Source organism: Octopus bimaculoides, chromosome 5, assembly GCF_046866305.1.
Source record: "Octopus bimaculoides isolate indiv1 chromosome 5, ASM4686630v1, whole genome shotgun sequence".
Classification (NCBI taxonomy): domain Eukaryota; kingdom Metazoa; phylum Mollusca; class Cephalopoda; order Octopoda; family Octopodidae; genus Octopus; species Octopus bimaculoides.
In genome coordinates, this window is record NC_142932.1 from 110,145,658 (window position 1) to 110,158,102 (window position 12,445).

Consider the following 12,445-nt stretch of genomic DNA (forward strand, 5'->3'; position numbering starts at 1 on the left):
GCCTCTTGCTAGATACGTAATGTCCTGCCAAATGGACTTTAGACCTTGTTCAATTCTTTCTTCGCTCACTCGCTCGATTTTCCTTCTTTTTTTGTAGTAAACTTTAAAAATAATTGGGGTTTTTTTTCTGTTAATAATAATTCTTCCGGTGGTTGAACTTTGACAACACCGTTTTCAATTTTTAACATGTCTTTGTATTTCAATATGTCGCTTTTGTTTGTCGACAACTGGCGGGTTCCACCTCCAACTGCCGACGCAAAACTTCTTTTTTGTTTTTCTTCTGTTTGTATGTTTTTCACATTTATGTTCCTCCTTGTAACAGTACAATTTGATAGCTTTGGAAACTCCTCTTCAGAAGAATCCGAAACTTCTCCAAACAATAAATTTTCTATATTTTTACCTCCGGTTGACTCCTCTTCGCCAGACGAAGATACATTATACCGGCATCTTGCCAGCAATTACTGTTTCCCCCATAGGGGAAACACACGATAGTTTTCAAATGAAGACTATCACACAATAGTTATGACAAGAACACACAAAAACAGTTAATGGAAACTTGCACTTACTGTACAGACGCACTCAAATAACTAGTAACAATCCAATCTCACGAAGTCGCTACACCGCTAAGCACCTCAACCGGTGTCACACAGACGAAATACCGCTAAACATTTCGCCCGGCGTGCTAACGTTTCTACCAGCTCGCCGCCTTAATTAAAAAAAAAAATTAAGCCGCAACACGGATCTTTTTTGTTTGGCTGTACAGTTTATTTCCTCGTTTGAGACAGGCCTAAGTGTTTTCTACTTGTTGAGTGTTATTAACAACAATCTCCACGGATGTAATCTTTTATTGAACTCACAACCCTCAATACATTAACTGGGCACAACAGATCAGTATTGAGCGTACTTGCTTTTTTTTTTTTTTTTTTTCTTATAATAAAATTACAAACAATATTTGGTGGGGGAGAAAGAATTGGTTAAAACAAAAAGGATCTCTATTGGCTAAACTTGCGTGCTTGTAATTTCCTTATTTTAAAATTTCTAGGGGGACGGGGGAATGAATGCGGTTTCTGCTATCAGCATGCGAAACTACATCAGCACTACATTAAAAAAAAAAATTGGGTGAGAATTAGGAAAAATTGAAGTAGTTGGAAAAAATTCAACAAGATCGGAAAAAAGATTAGATATAGTAACGAAAGGGTTAAAGCATATGCAGTCCAGTCAGTGCGTTACAAAATATAGATCTTGTTAAACACATGGAGCTTAAAAAGGTGCTCAAGGTGGTTGTTGGTGCAATGGTTAATAATTTGTAGTTATTTACTAAGTCAGTTGCCAGACGTCGGAGCTTCAGTATATCTATGCCCAGGGAAGCAAGGCATTCAGAGTATGGTAGATGCCTGATGGAGGGTATTCACTTCATTGCACGTCTCTGAACAGTTTCCAGGAGTTCAATGTCCTGAGCAAGATAGGGGTTCCAGATCAGTAATGCAAATTCCAAGTGTGGCTGCACTATAGCCATATACAACTTTAAATAGATAACTGGAGACTGGCTGGCAAAGGTCTTGCTATCGAGAAATCTACAGTTACTCTATCCAGATTGCAAGTTCAAGTTTATACCTTCTTGACAATTTTAGAGATGTGCTTTGTCCGGTGCAAATTGCTGCTGATAATAATGCCCAGGTCACTTCACAAGAAGACTTCTTGATATTTGTGTTGTGGAGAAAGCATATGGATGCTGGGGTTTTTTTCCTTTTTTTTTTTTTGTGGTTTGAAATGCCTTTGATCACAGATCTACTTGATCAAAATTTGGCTTATTCATTCATAATTAAAGCATCAGGGCATAATTAAAGCATCGTAATATGGTCCTAAATTTACAACAACACTAAATGTTTATTATATGTAATCATAAACGCATTGTTTGTATTATGAGCTGAGGTACTTTTAACCATAGAGCTCAGATACCAGCAAATAATAACAAACAAGTACTCAGCATATTTGGAGACAAAATTTATATTAAATATTAGTGTGTGTATGTATCATGTTTACATTGGTGTGTGTGTGTGTGTTTGAATGTATGAGCTGAGATCCTTTCCTGTCCTGTGTCCTGATAATTAATGTACTAAAAAATATGGTAACCCTAATATACACACTTTCTCATTCATCTCTTAATTCACACAAACACACACTTTCACACCCATATATCTTACATATCTATGTTATTATTCAGTTCTGTTTCAAGATTTCTTGCCAATAGAAAAAGACCAAGTTTCTAACCTAGATCCAATGCTCCTTCATAGAAATTTCAACATCAACAACAGGGTATATATGTATGTATGTATGTATGTATGCTTTGTTTTATGTATGTATTCTCATGTGTATAGTTGTATATGTAGACATGCTCATATACATTCAAATAAATCACCCACTACACTCTCAGATTGGTTGGTGTTAGGAAGGGCATCCAGCTGTAGAAACATTGCCAGATCAGATCAGAGCCTGGTGCAGCCGCTGGCTTTCCGGACCTCAGTCAAACCGTTCAATCCATGCCAGCATGGAAAACTGATGTTAAACAATGATGAAGACGATGATGATAAACTTTTGGAAAGTTTTACAGACTTTTGCAGTTCCAGTGATGGATTGGATCTGTAGTCTTTGAATCAGCTTTCTCCTTTCTGGTTTTGAGAAGCATAATTTCTCAAGATTGGTATTTAGGCAGTGTGTTACATATCCCACATTCTCATTTTTCAGCACTTAACTGTATTTGAACAACTTCTTAGTCAACTGAGCAGACAGCAGATACAGTATTGCAGTGATGAATTTAACTTGATTTATCTACATTTTTGACAGCATATTCACAGAGCCTATTTAATCAACTATTTTGTCCATAACTACAGAATTGTCTTTTCCAGTGTGTATGCTTTGTTGTATTATTAATTTAAGAAAATGTTTTGTGCAGTGAATAAAGGTTCTATTAACTGATTGCATGGTGTTATTCTTTATTTACATGCAGCAACTCAAACACCTTGTGACGTCTGTCCGAAGCTCCAATTTGAACCTACTATTACTTATAAAAACTCAACTTCTCTTTGTCTCAAGGTCTGTTGGTTCCAGACCTTCTAAGGTCTAGCCACTGACCACACAACACAGCCAGTTCCAGTGATGACACCAGACAACAACTGTCCAACAGCATTACAGTGACCTCCATCCTTGTCGCCACTATCATGTCTCTCACCAATGTCATCAACAACATCTCTACGTACACAGCACCAGCAACACTGCACAGGTTTTAACATAGCACTGTTCGTGAGCTACCTCACCATGGTTAACAGCAAACATACAACCCACACAGATGCATGTAAATATATCAATAAATCTCATAAGCCTTCTACTCAGTTGGGTCTCTTCTCTTTTCAAACTGACACATTATATGTATTATTTCAGCCTTCTGATATGAGTCAATATTAGATGGTCACACTACACAGACCACTATCTATAATGGTGACCACGACCATCAATAGATTTATTATTGCTTGTTTCTCCTTTTTTGAGATCAGCAACAGTTTGTCACTGGAAAAAGCATATAGTATTTTGCATTTGGAATGAGTTCTCATCACTAGCTGGTGATTATCACATGCTGATGACAGGTTACTACCCAGAAACCTAGGTGCATGTGTATCACATAAGGCTAGAGATGAGAACAATGATTTCACTTCGCAAATACTAATGGGACACAGATAGTGTGTCGTTAGCCAACTGGAGGAAATGTCTTCTTAGGGCTATAAACAACAGTAGCATCGTCTCCTATGGGTCTGCCATGTTTAGGTGGCAAATATACTTCATGATATATATATATATATATATATATATATATATATAGCAAAAGTAAGTGGGAATCAAGATTAACAGGAGAAAGTGAAATAAAAAGCCTTGTGGGTGAAACAGATAGAGAAAGGGGGTGAGAAAAGCAAGAAAAATATAAAAGAGAACAATAATAGGAAGAAAGTAAATCTCACATACACACACATACAGACATATATACAGATATATGCATATATAGAGAGTATGTTTGTGAGAGTATAATGTATGTGTGTGTGTGTATATATAGATATAGATATATATACCCATTATGTATGTAATATATGTATATATATGTGTGTGTGTGAGTGAGTGTATATGTATGTAAGTATATATGTATGTATGTATGCATGTTCTATATTTAATCATTTAAACTCTTCCTCTGAAGAAAGAACTGGTTTCTAACAAAGATACAAAGCTCTATCATTGGAAACGAAAACAATGTCACATTTTAAACCTGAGAAAAATAGTTTTACTGTTCCACTTGCAGATTGTATTTGTAATGTGCCAATCAGTTGGTTGATTTCTCATTCTGAGAATCCAAGCTTATTCAGACTGACAGTTAGGCATTTACCAACAAAACCAAGTGCTCCAATTATTATTGGTATAAATGTATGTATGAGTGTGTGTGTGTATGAATGACTGAGTGTATTTGTGTGTGTGTGTATGTGTGTAATATTCCTAGCAAGGGACAAAACTATGCTTGTTTCAGTTTGCTTTCCTGACAAAAATAGTTGCAGTAAGAATTGCATCCAGCTGTAAAAACAACTTTATTTATCCTACAAAAACTTCTCCACCTTTGTGAAAATAAATAATTAAATGAATAAAAAAAATAAACAATGTAAAGTAGTGGAAAAAGTAATCATTAACTAGCTTTTAGCTTTTAAATAAGCAACAGGGCCCTAGGATGATAGCTAATTACTGGTATTATTCTTGAGTGCTATTACAGCTACTTTATCAACAGATGTTTGGATTAAGGCATGAAAAACTAATATAATAAAAGTATAGGCGTAGGAGTGGCTGTGTGGTAAGTAGCTCGCTTACCAACCACATGGTCCCGGGTTCAGCCCCACTGCGTGGCATCTTGGGCAACTGTCTTCTACTATAGCCTCGGGCTGACCAAAGCCTTGTGAGTGGATTTGGTAGACGGAAACTGAAAGAAGCCCGTCGTATATATGCATATATATGTGTATGTGTTTGTCCCCCCAACATCGCTTGACAACTGATGCTGGTGTGTTTATGTCCCCGTAACTTAGCGGTTCGGCAAAAGAGACCGATAGAATAAGTACTAGGCTTCTAAAGAATAAGTCCTGGGGTCGATTTGCTCGACTAAAGGCGGTGCTCCAGCATGGCCACAGTCAAAAGACTGAAACAAGTAAAAGAGTATAAATGGGTGAACAACTGTTAGAGACTATCTGCACACCTTCCTTCCTTCCTCCTTTCTGTTCATCCAGCTTTGGATTTCACTTATCATCAGCTTTACTAATACCAATAATTTGGACATATCATGTAAGTGTTCCAGGAGTGTACTAGCATATACCATAACCATCATGAGCTTTCCACAACTGATCTTTTATCAGCCTCTAGTGATTTTAATGTATGTCATAAATGGAGCTGATACCAGTTGTCACTTTTATCTTTCTGCTAGCAATGCATCCCGGCATTGCCCGGGTCTTATGCCCTACAGGCACATTGTATTATTTGCTCCTTTCTTATGGGCAGAATTGGCACAGCTGATATATAGTTAATGGCATAATGGAAGTAATTGTTTTTTTAAAAGTGAAGGGAGGGGGCGGATACAGTTTGCATGTAAGTGCTTTCTGTTCTCAAGAAGGATCGCAAACTATGTATTGTTTCATCATCATCATCATCATTATCATCGTTTAGTGTCCGCTTTCCATGCTAGCATGGGTTGGACGATTTGACTGAGGACTGGTGAACCAGATGGCTACACCAGGCTCCAATCTGATTTGGCAGAGTTTCTACAACTAGATGCCCTTCCTAATGCCAACCACTCTGAGAGTGCAGTGGATGCTTTTACGTGCCAACGGCATGAAGGCTACTCAGGCAGTACTGGCAACGGCCACGCTCAAAATGGTGTATTTTACGTGCCACCTGCACAGGAGCCAGTCCAGCAGTACTGGCAACAATCTCACTCAAATGTCTTTACACGTGTCACCGGCACAAGTGCCAGGAAGGCAACACTGGGCATGGGGTTAATACAATTTTGTCCAGAAATCACGTTTTCAGAATTTTAATTCCCCCCCCCCCTCCCCCTATCCTCACCACAATTTCTTAATTTGTAACTTTCTCCAATTTTTTTTTTTTTTTTTTAATCTACATAGAAAAATACAGAGATTACGAATCTGGGAAATATATATATTTTTTTATGATTTAATTTCTCTTAAAAAAACACTCAACGTCCCTTCCCCAACTTGCTCTCCCATCACATACTCACTTTCACTTTTGTCTGATGTTTCCCACATGCATAAAATTCTACTGAAATAGCAAACTTAAAAAATACCAGGCCACCACCAGAAACCCGACATGCTAGAAACAACAGATAAATGACTTTATTTCTGAAGAAACTTACCCGCTTTCCAAAAAGCTAAAAGTGAAACATTGGAAGTATGTAGCTTTTTGAAAGAGGTGAGATGATGGGTAAAATTCTTCTCTTTTTCCCTTCTCTTTCTTTCTCTCTCTCTCTCTCTCTCACACACACACACATCCATTTTATATACACGTACTTACATTTTTCATTTTCTCCTCTCTTTAACTTTAAAACAAAAGTTAATGAATAAAGATTTTTTTTACGGAAATTAACAAATGCAGATGACAGCTCTTCAAGTCAAAACGAAGGATCACCCAAGCAACTTTCTTTATTATAATACAGATGTGACTAATTCGGAGAAACATTGCTTTCATTATTCACACATTGTTGGTCTCATAATCGAACACTGTAATTTTAGTTCAAATTGAAAGGGTGAAACTATTTCTAATGAAATCCGGTCATTGTAACTTTCATTGTTGGGTAGATGGGTGGGTGGGGAGGGAATAAAGTCACATGCATATACTAAGGCACACACACACACACATACAGACATACATTAACGCACACCTCAAGCCTATCTCTGTTCCTGTGTGTGTCTGTGTCTTTAGATGTGTGTGTGTGTGTGTGTGTGTGTCAGTCGTCACAAAAATATATGTATACTGACAGACACAAACACTGTCACACACATATACTTGTCAGTCATTAGCTTAAAATATGTAGCGAATGTGTAAACACACTCATATAGAAAATGTGACGTCATCATCATTGTGGTGGTGGTGGTGGTGGTGGTAAAAGATGTCGTTTATGATAGGTGACTAAAAGAAAAATGATAATGTTAAATTTTTGTAATGCAAATAAGTGAATGAAAATATAGTTTAGTTGGTAGCCAAAAGCTTACTGAATCTTTTGATACCCCATATGTCAAAATCAGCAACTAGGTTTTGGAATGCAAAAGGAACATACACACATACAAACTCTCTTTTATAGATACAGATTATTTATTTCAGTCATTAGACTGTGGCCATGCTGGAGCACTGCCTTGAAGGGTTTTTGTCAGTACTAATTATTTTCTTTTTTAAAACCTGGAACTTATCCTATCAGTCTCTTTTGCCAAACTGCTAAGTTACAGGGATGTAAACAAACCAACACTGGTTGTCAAGTGTTAGTGGGGACAAACACAAAGACACACACACACACACATAACCAACATGCTTCTTTCAGTTTCCATCCACCAAATTCATTCACAAAGTTTTGTTTGGCCTGAGGCTATAGTACAGGAGTCTCCAAAATGGTCAACATCGACCCCTGGGGCAGGGGTCGATGAGGCTATTCAAGGGGTCGGTAAATGCACATCAGCTTAATTATTATTATTATTTATTTATTTTCTTGTATATGCCTGGGGGTCAATGAGGGGTTAAGGTCTAAAAAGTTTGGGGACCCCTGCTATAGTAGAAGACACTTGCCCAAGGTATCATGCAGTGGGACTGAACCTGGAACGATGTTGTGAAATAAGCTTCTTACCACACAGCCACACCTGATCCAGTTTATATTTTTATTACATTTAACAAGCACCTGCTCATAGCCAATCATTAGGCAGCTATATTATACCTGCTTTTCTAGTTCCTGTTTAAGTTCAGGCAACAAGTCGACCGAAGCACTAATTGTATGTGCCCGGTTACTTTGTTATTAAATGTTAAATTACTTGAATTCTATGACATGAAATACCAGTGTTGTGCACAAGAACAACAAAAAGCATTTACACTTATATTTTATTACCTCCGCCTTAACGAAGGCAGAAGTGTTGTTTAGAGTCATGTTTGTTTGTCCATGGACAAGATATCTCAAGAACCATTGGATAGATTTGGATGAGACTTTCAGGGATGTTTGGCCTTGTGACTGGCATGAACTGATTAGATTTTGGGATCAATCCAGTACCAGACAAGGATTCTGGATTATTTTTCCTTTTTTTTGTTTTTTTTTTACTTAATTTTTGAGAGCAGTCGGGTTCATTTTTAGTATTCTCATTTGTGAGAGCAGTCGAGTTCATTTCAGATATTCTCATTTTAAAAATCATTTCTGGCTAATCGTTGAGAGGATGTTGGTGTTGCCTTCGCGGAAGTTTGTGCTCTCTGAGTGCTCTTATTATCCTTGTTTTGCTTCTCCAAAAGCTGAAGAATACAGTCAAGGTTTCTAATCCTACAAACTAAAGTTTCCAATTCTTAAAAAGATATAGCTCCCTCAGATCATCACAGATCCTCCTCCATGTTTAACAGTTGGAAGGAGGCAGTCTGGGTCAAATGCTTCTTTTGGCTGTCTCCATATGTATACTCGGCCGGTGGTTGGAAATAAGGTAAAGGATGGCTCGTCCAAGAAAATAACATTCTTCCACTGCTCTAGGGACCAATTCTGTAGGATTTTAATCCAAACGCTTTGCAATGTTTGTTTTTGAAAGTAGTGGCACAGACAAATATACCCTTAATGTAGCCTCATAGAAGCAAGCTGAGTTCCTTTCGAGCGGGCTTCACAGAGGCTAGATGGCTGAATTCCTTTCAAGCATTGGGCCTCATAGAGGCAAAGTGGCTGAGCTCTTTTTGAGTGTTGGGCCTCACAGAGGCAATGGCGAAGACCTTTGGCATTATTTCATGCTTGAGGTGCCATGCAGTGGGACTGAACCTGGGACCATGTGGTTGGGAAGCAAGCTTCTTACCACACATATATATCAGGTTGAGTAAAAAGTAAGCAACGTTTTGAACCATGAAGAATTTGTACCAGATTTTTGCAGAGGTTTGAATTTTTTTAAACACTTTTTTTACAATTGTCTAATAATACAAACATAGACTTGTCCAAATCTATCAATAAATTAACATTGATATTTTCATCACTATTGTTACAATCATCTGAAATAAAACTGTCAAAGTGCGATATTCAAGCAATTTTGCTATTCAACTTCAAAAAAGGACATAAAAGCAGCTGGAACTGCTCATGATATCAATGAAACATTTGGTGAGGAAATGACCAGTGAGTGGTCAGCTTGAAAATAATTTAAACGATTTTGCAGTGGATACCTGAGCCTTGAAGGTCATGAGTGTAGTGGATGCCCATCTGTCATCGAAGATGGTCAATTAAAGACCTTCATTGAGAAAGATCCACATAAAGCCACGAGAATTGACAAAGGAGCCAGAAAACTGCCTGCAACTACTGGCATGTAATTGGAAAATCAAAAAAGTTTAACAAATGGGTACCATAGGACTTAAATGAAAATCTAAAAATGTGCAGATATGAAATTTGCTTGTTACTTCTTCTCCTTAACGAGACCGATCCATTTCTCGACCGTATTGTAACTTGTGATGAAAAGTAGATTCTGTACAGTGGTTAGATCAAAATGAAGCACTGAAAACCTTCCCTAAACCCCGAGCTCTTCAAAAAGGTTATGGTGACTGTTTGGTGGTGTACTGCTGGACCCATCCACTATAACTTCTAAAAACCATTACTGCAGAAACATATTGCCAAAATGAATGAAAAACTGCTACACCTCCTTCCCAGACTGGTCAACAGAAAAGAGCCAATCATTCTTCATGATAATGCTCAACCACATGTTTCACTAATGACACTCCAGAAGTTGAGGAAACTTGGCTACATTCTTCTCCAGACCTTTCTCCTACCAACTACCACTTTTTCAAGCAACTTTGTTTCCTGTGAGAATTCAAAAATCAAACTGATGCTAAAAGTGTTTTCAAAGAGTTCATCAGCTACAGAACTCCAGACTTTTATGTTACCAGAATAAACAAACTTGTAACTTGTTGGAAAAAAGTGTTGATTGTAATGGTGCTTACTCTGATGAATAAGATTTTTGCGTTGTTGAAATATATTGCGATGAATTTCATGTTTCAAAACGTTGCTTACTTTTTATTCAGCCATATATATATATATAAAAATTTAATGTCTGTTGTCTATGCTGTGACCAGAACTGCCAAGCTGTACCAGACTCCAGTCTGTTGTGGTATGGTTTCTATGGCTGGATGCCCTTCCTAATGCCAACCACTTTACTGAGTGTGCTGGGTGCTTTTATGTGAAACCATATACAGGAATCAAGAAATCAGGTTAGCTTTGAATTTTGCAGGCTGTAGTTCATCACGATTGCTTTGTTTTGGTTTCCATGGGCATACGCATCATGACACCAGTTCCTGTGTGGACGCCCTCTTCTCACAGTTAAGTAGTCTTAATTTATTACTTTGCATTATTTTATATTTTCAGTATATATTCAGCCTGTGTCCAGAAATCTAGACCACCTCCGATCCCAAGGTTGCTGGCTAAGAGGTTCGGTGCCTGTATATATATTTCAAATGATGACATCAGATATCTGAGTAAACAAATATATTCTTCTTCTGCACAGGGAGTACTTTACTTGCCCAGTGTTTTAAATGGGTGTCTTGTAAAAATAAATGTACCTCGGTAGAGACATGGCTGAGTGGTAAAAAGTTCGAAAGCTTGTCATAAATAAGTTTGTTTGTCCATCGCTACTTAACTGGTGTTGGTTTGTTTACGTCCCCATAACATAGTAGTTCAGCATAAGAGACTAATAAAGTACTGAACTCGATTTGTTTGCCTAAAATTCAAAGCAATACCTCAGTCCAATGACTGAAACAAATGAAAGAATATAAGATACATATATTTGGTAGACGCCAGAACTTGTACTATCATTATGCGAAGTCTCACCAAATGGTTCTATATCCCTGTAAAAGATTTCTAAAAGGAACCAAACGATAACCACACAACCAAAATGTGCTTCTTTCAGATCATTTTGGAGTTGTTTGCTTCATCTGCTAAAACATGGAAGAGAATGATTTCCAGCCAGAGTTCTTTCCCTTTGATCAAAGATATGGTTTAAAAGTCATTCATTTCTTAGGAAGCGAGTATGAAAGGAAGATACGATTCAAGATGAATTCCGAAGATTGTTCTTTAAATATCAGTAAATGATGCAGTTCCATCAACTTTACAGGATCGGTGATACTGATAGCCATATCTTTGTGGCAGTCTGCTCAAAAACTAAGCTTATATTTAAATATCTTTAGTGTGCTTTTCATACCATCAGCATAGTTCTTGGCAATGTCTCATTAATGCATGGCTTCACTATTGTTCTTTAATTTATTGGTAACTAATACAATTTTAGCCCAATTTAATTACTAAAGGTGTTGTCTTTCACATATTTGAAACAGTGGTCAGTGTACTGCTTGAACTCTGGACATTTCTATGTAATGTTTACTAATGAATGTTGTTGCGATCAGTAATTTCAGCTTCATAGTATTGCAAGATTGGTTGAGAGGGTATGCATCTGCAGTTTTAAAGGAGCCTCCCATTTCTGGTAGTTTTAATGGTTTGTGATATCCTTCAGATTCTGGCAAAAACTTTTCTGCAGCAATTGATGAGCAGGCAAGTGTTTATCATGTTCCAGGAAGCTTCAGACTGAGTACAACCAGATACTGTAGGGCCTGATCTTAACATTCAAGAAGGTTGGTGAAATTAGTTATATTTGCCTTCGAGACAATTTCCTAAAAGCTATATTGTAATATGAATTCTTGATTATGTGACCAGATTTTATTTTATAAATTAAAGGTAAGTATTAGTCCACTCTTCTGGGTGTTAGAAGGGTATAAAAACAAATCAGGTGCCCTCAGTGAAACCCATTCCAGCATGGAGGGCAGACAAAATCTGGTCAGCCTGAGGTCCTTGACAGGATTTCCCCAAGGTCTCTGCATCTCTGAAATTTAGCAGCCTACTACTGAGTGCACTATTAAATGGAATAACACCTGTATAATTCAGACTTGCTGTAGTCAAGGTGCGTTTGATACTTTCATCAACTTTACATTCTTCTGATTTAGTCTTGTCTAAAGCTGGGCACTCCAATTACAACCCCCTTCCCTGAAGCAATTAGCATCCCTAGCAGTTAACATCGGGATAAGACAGCTGCTTAGCATATGAAACAAATTTATAACACTGTTCTCAGAAAAGACTAAAAAAACTTCATAACTTGGAAACAACTGT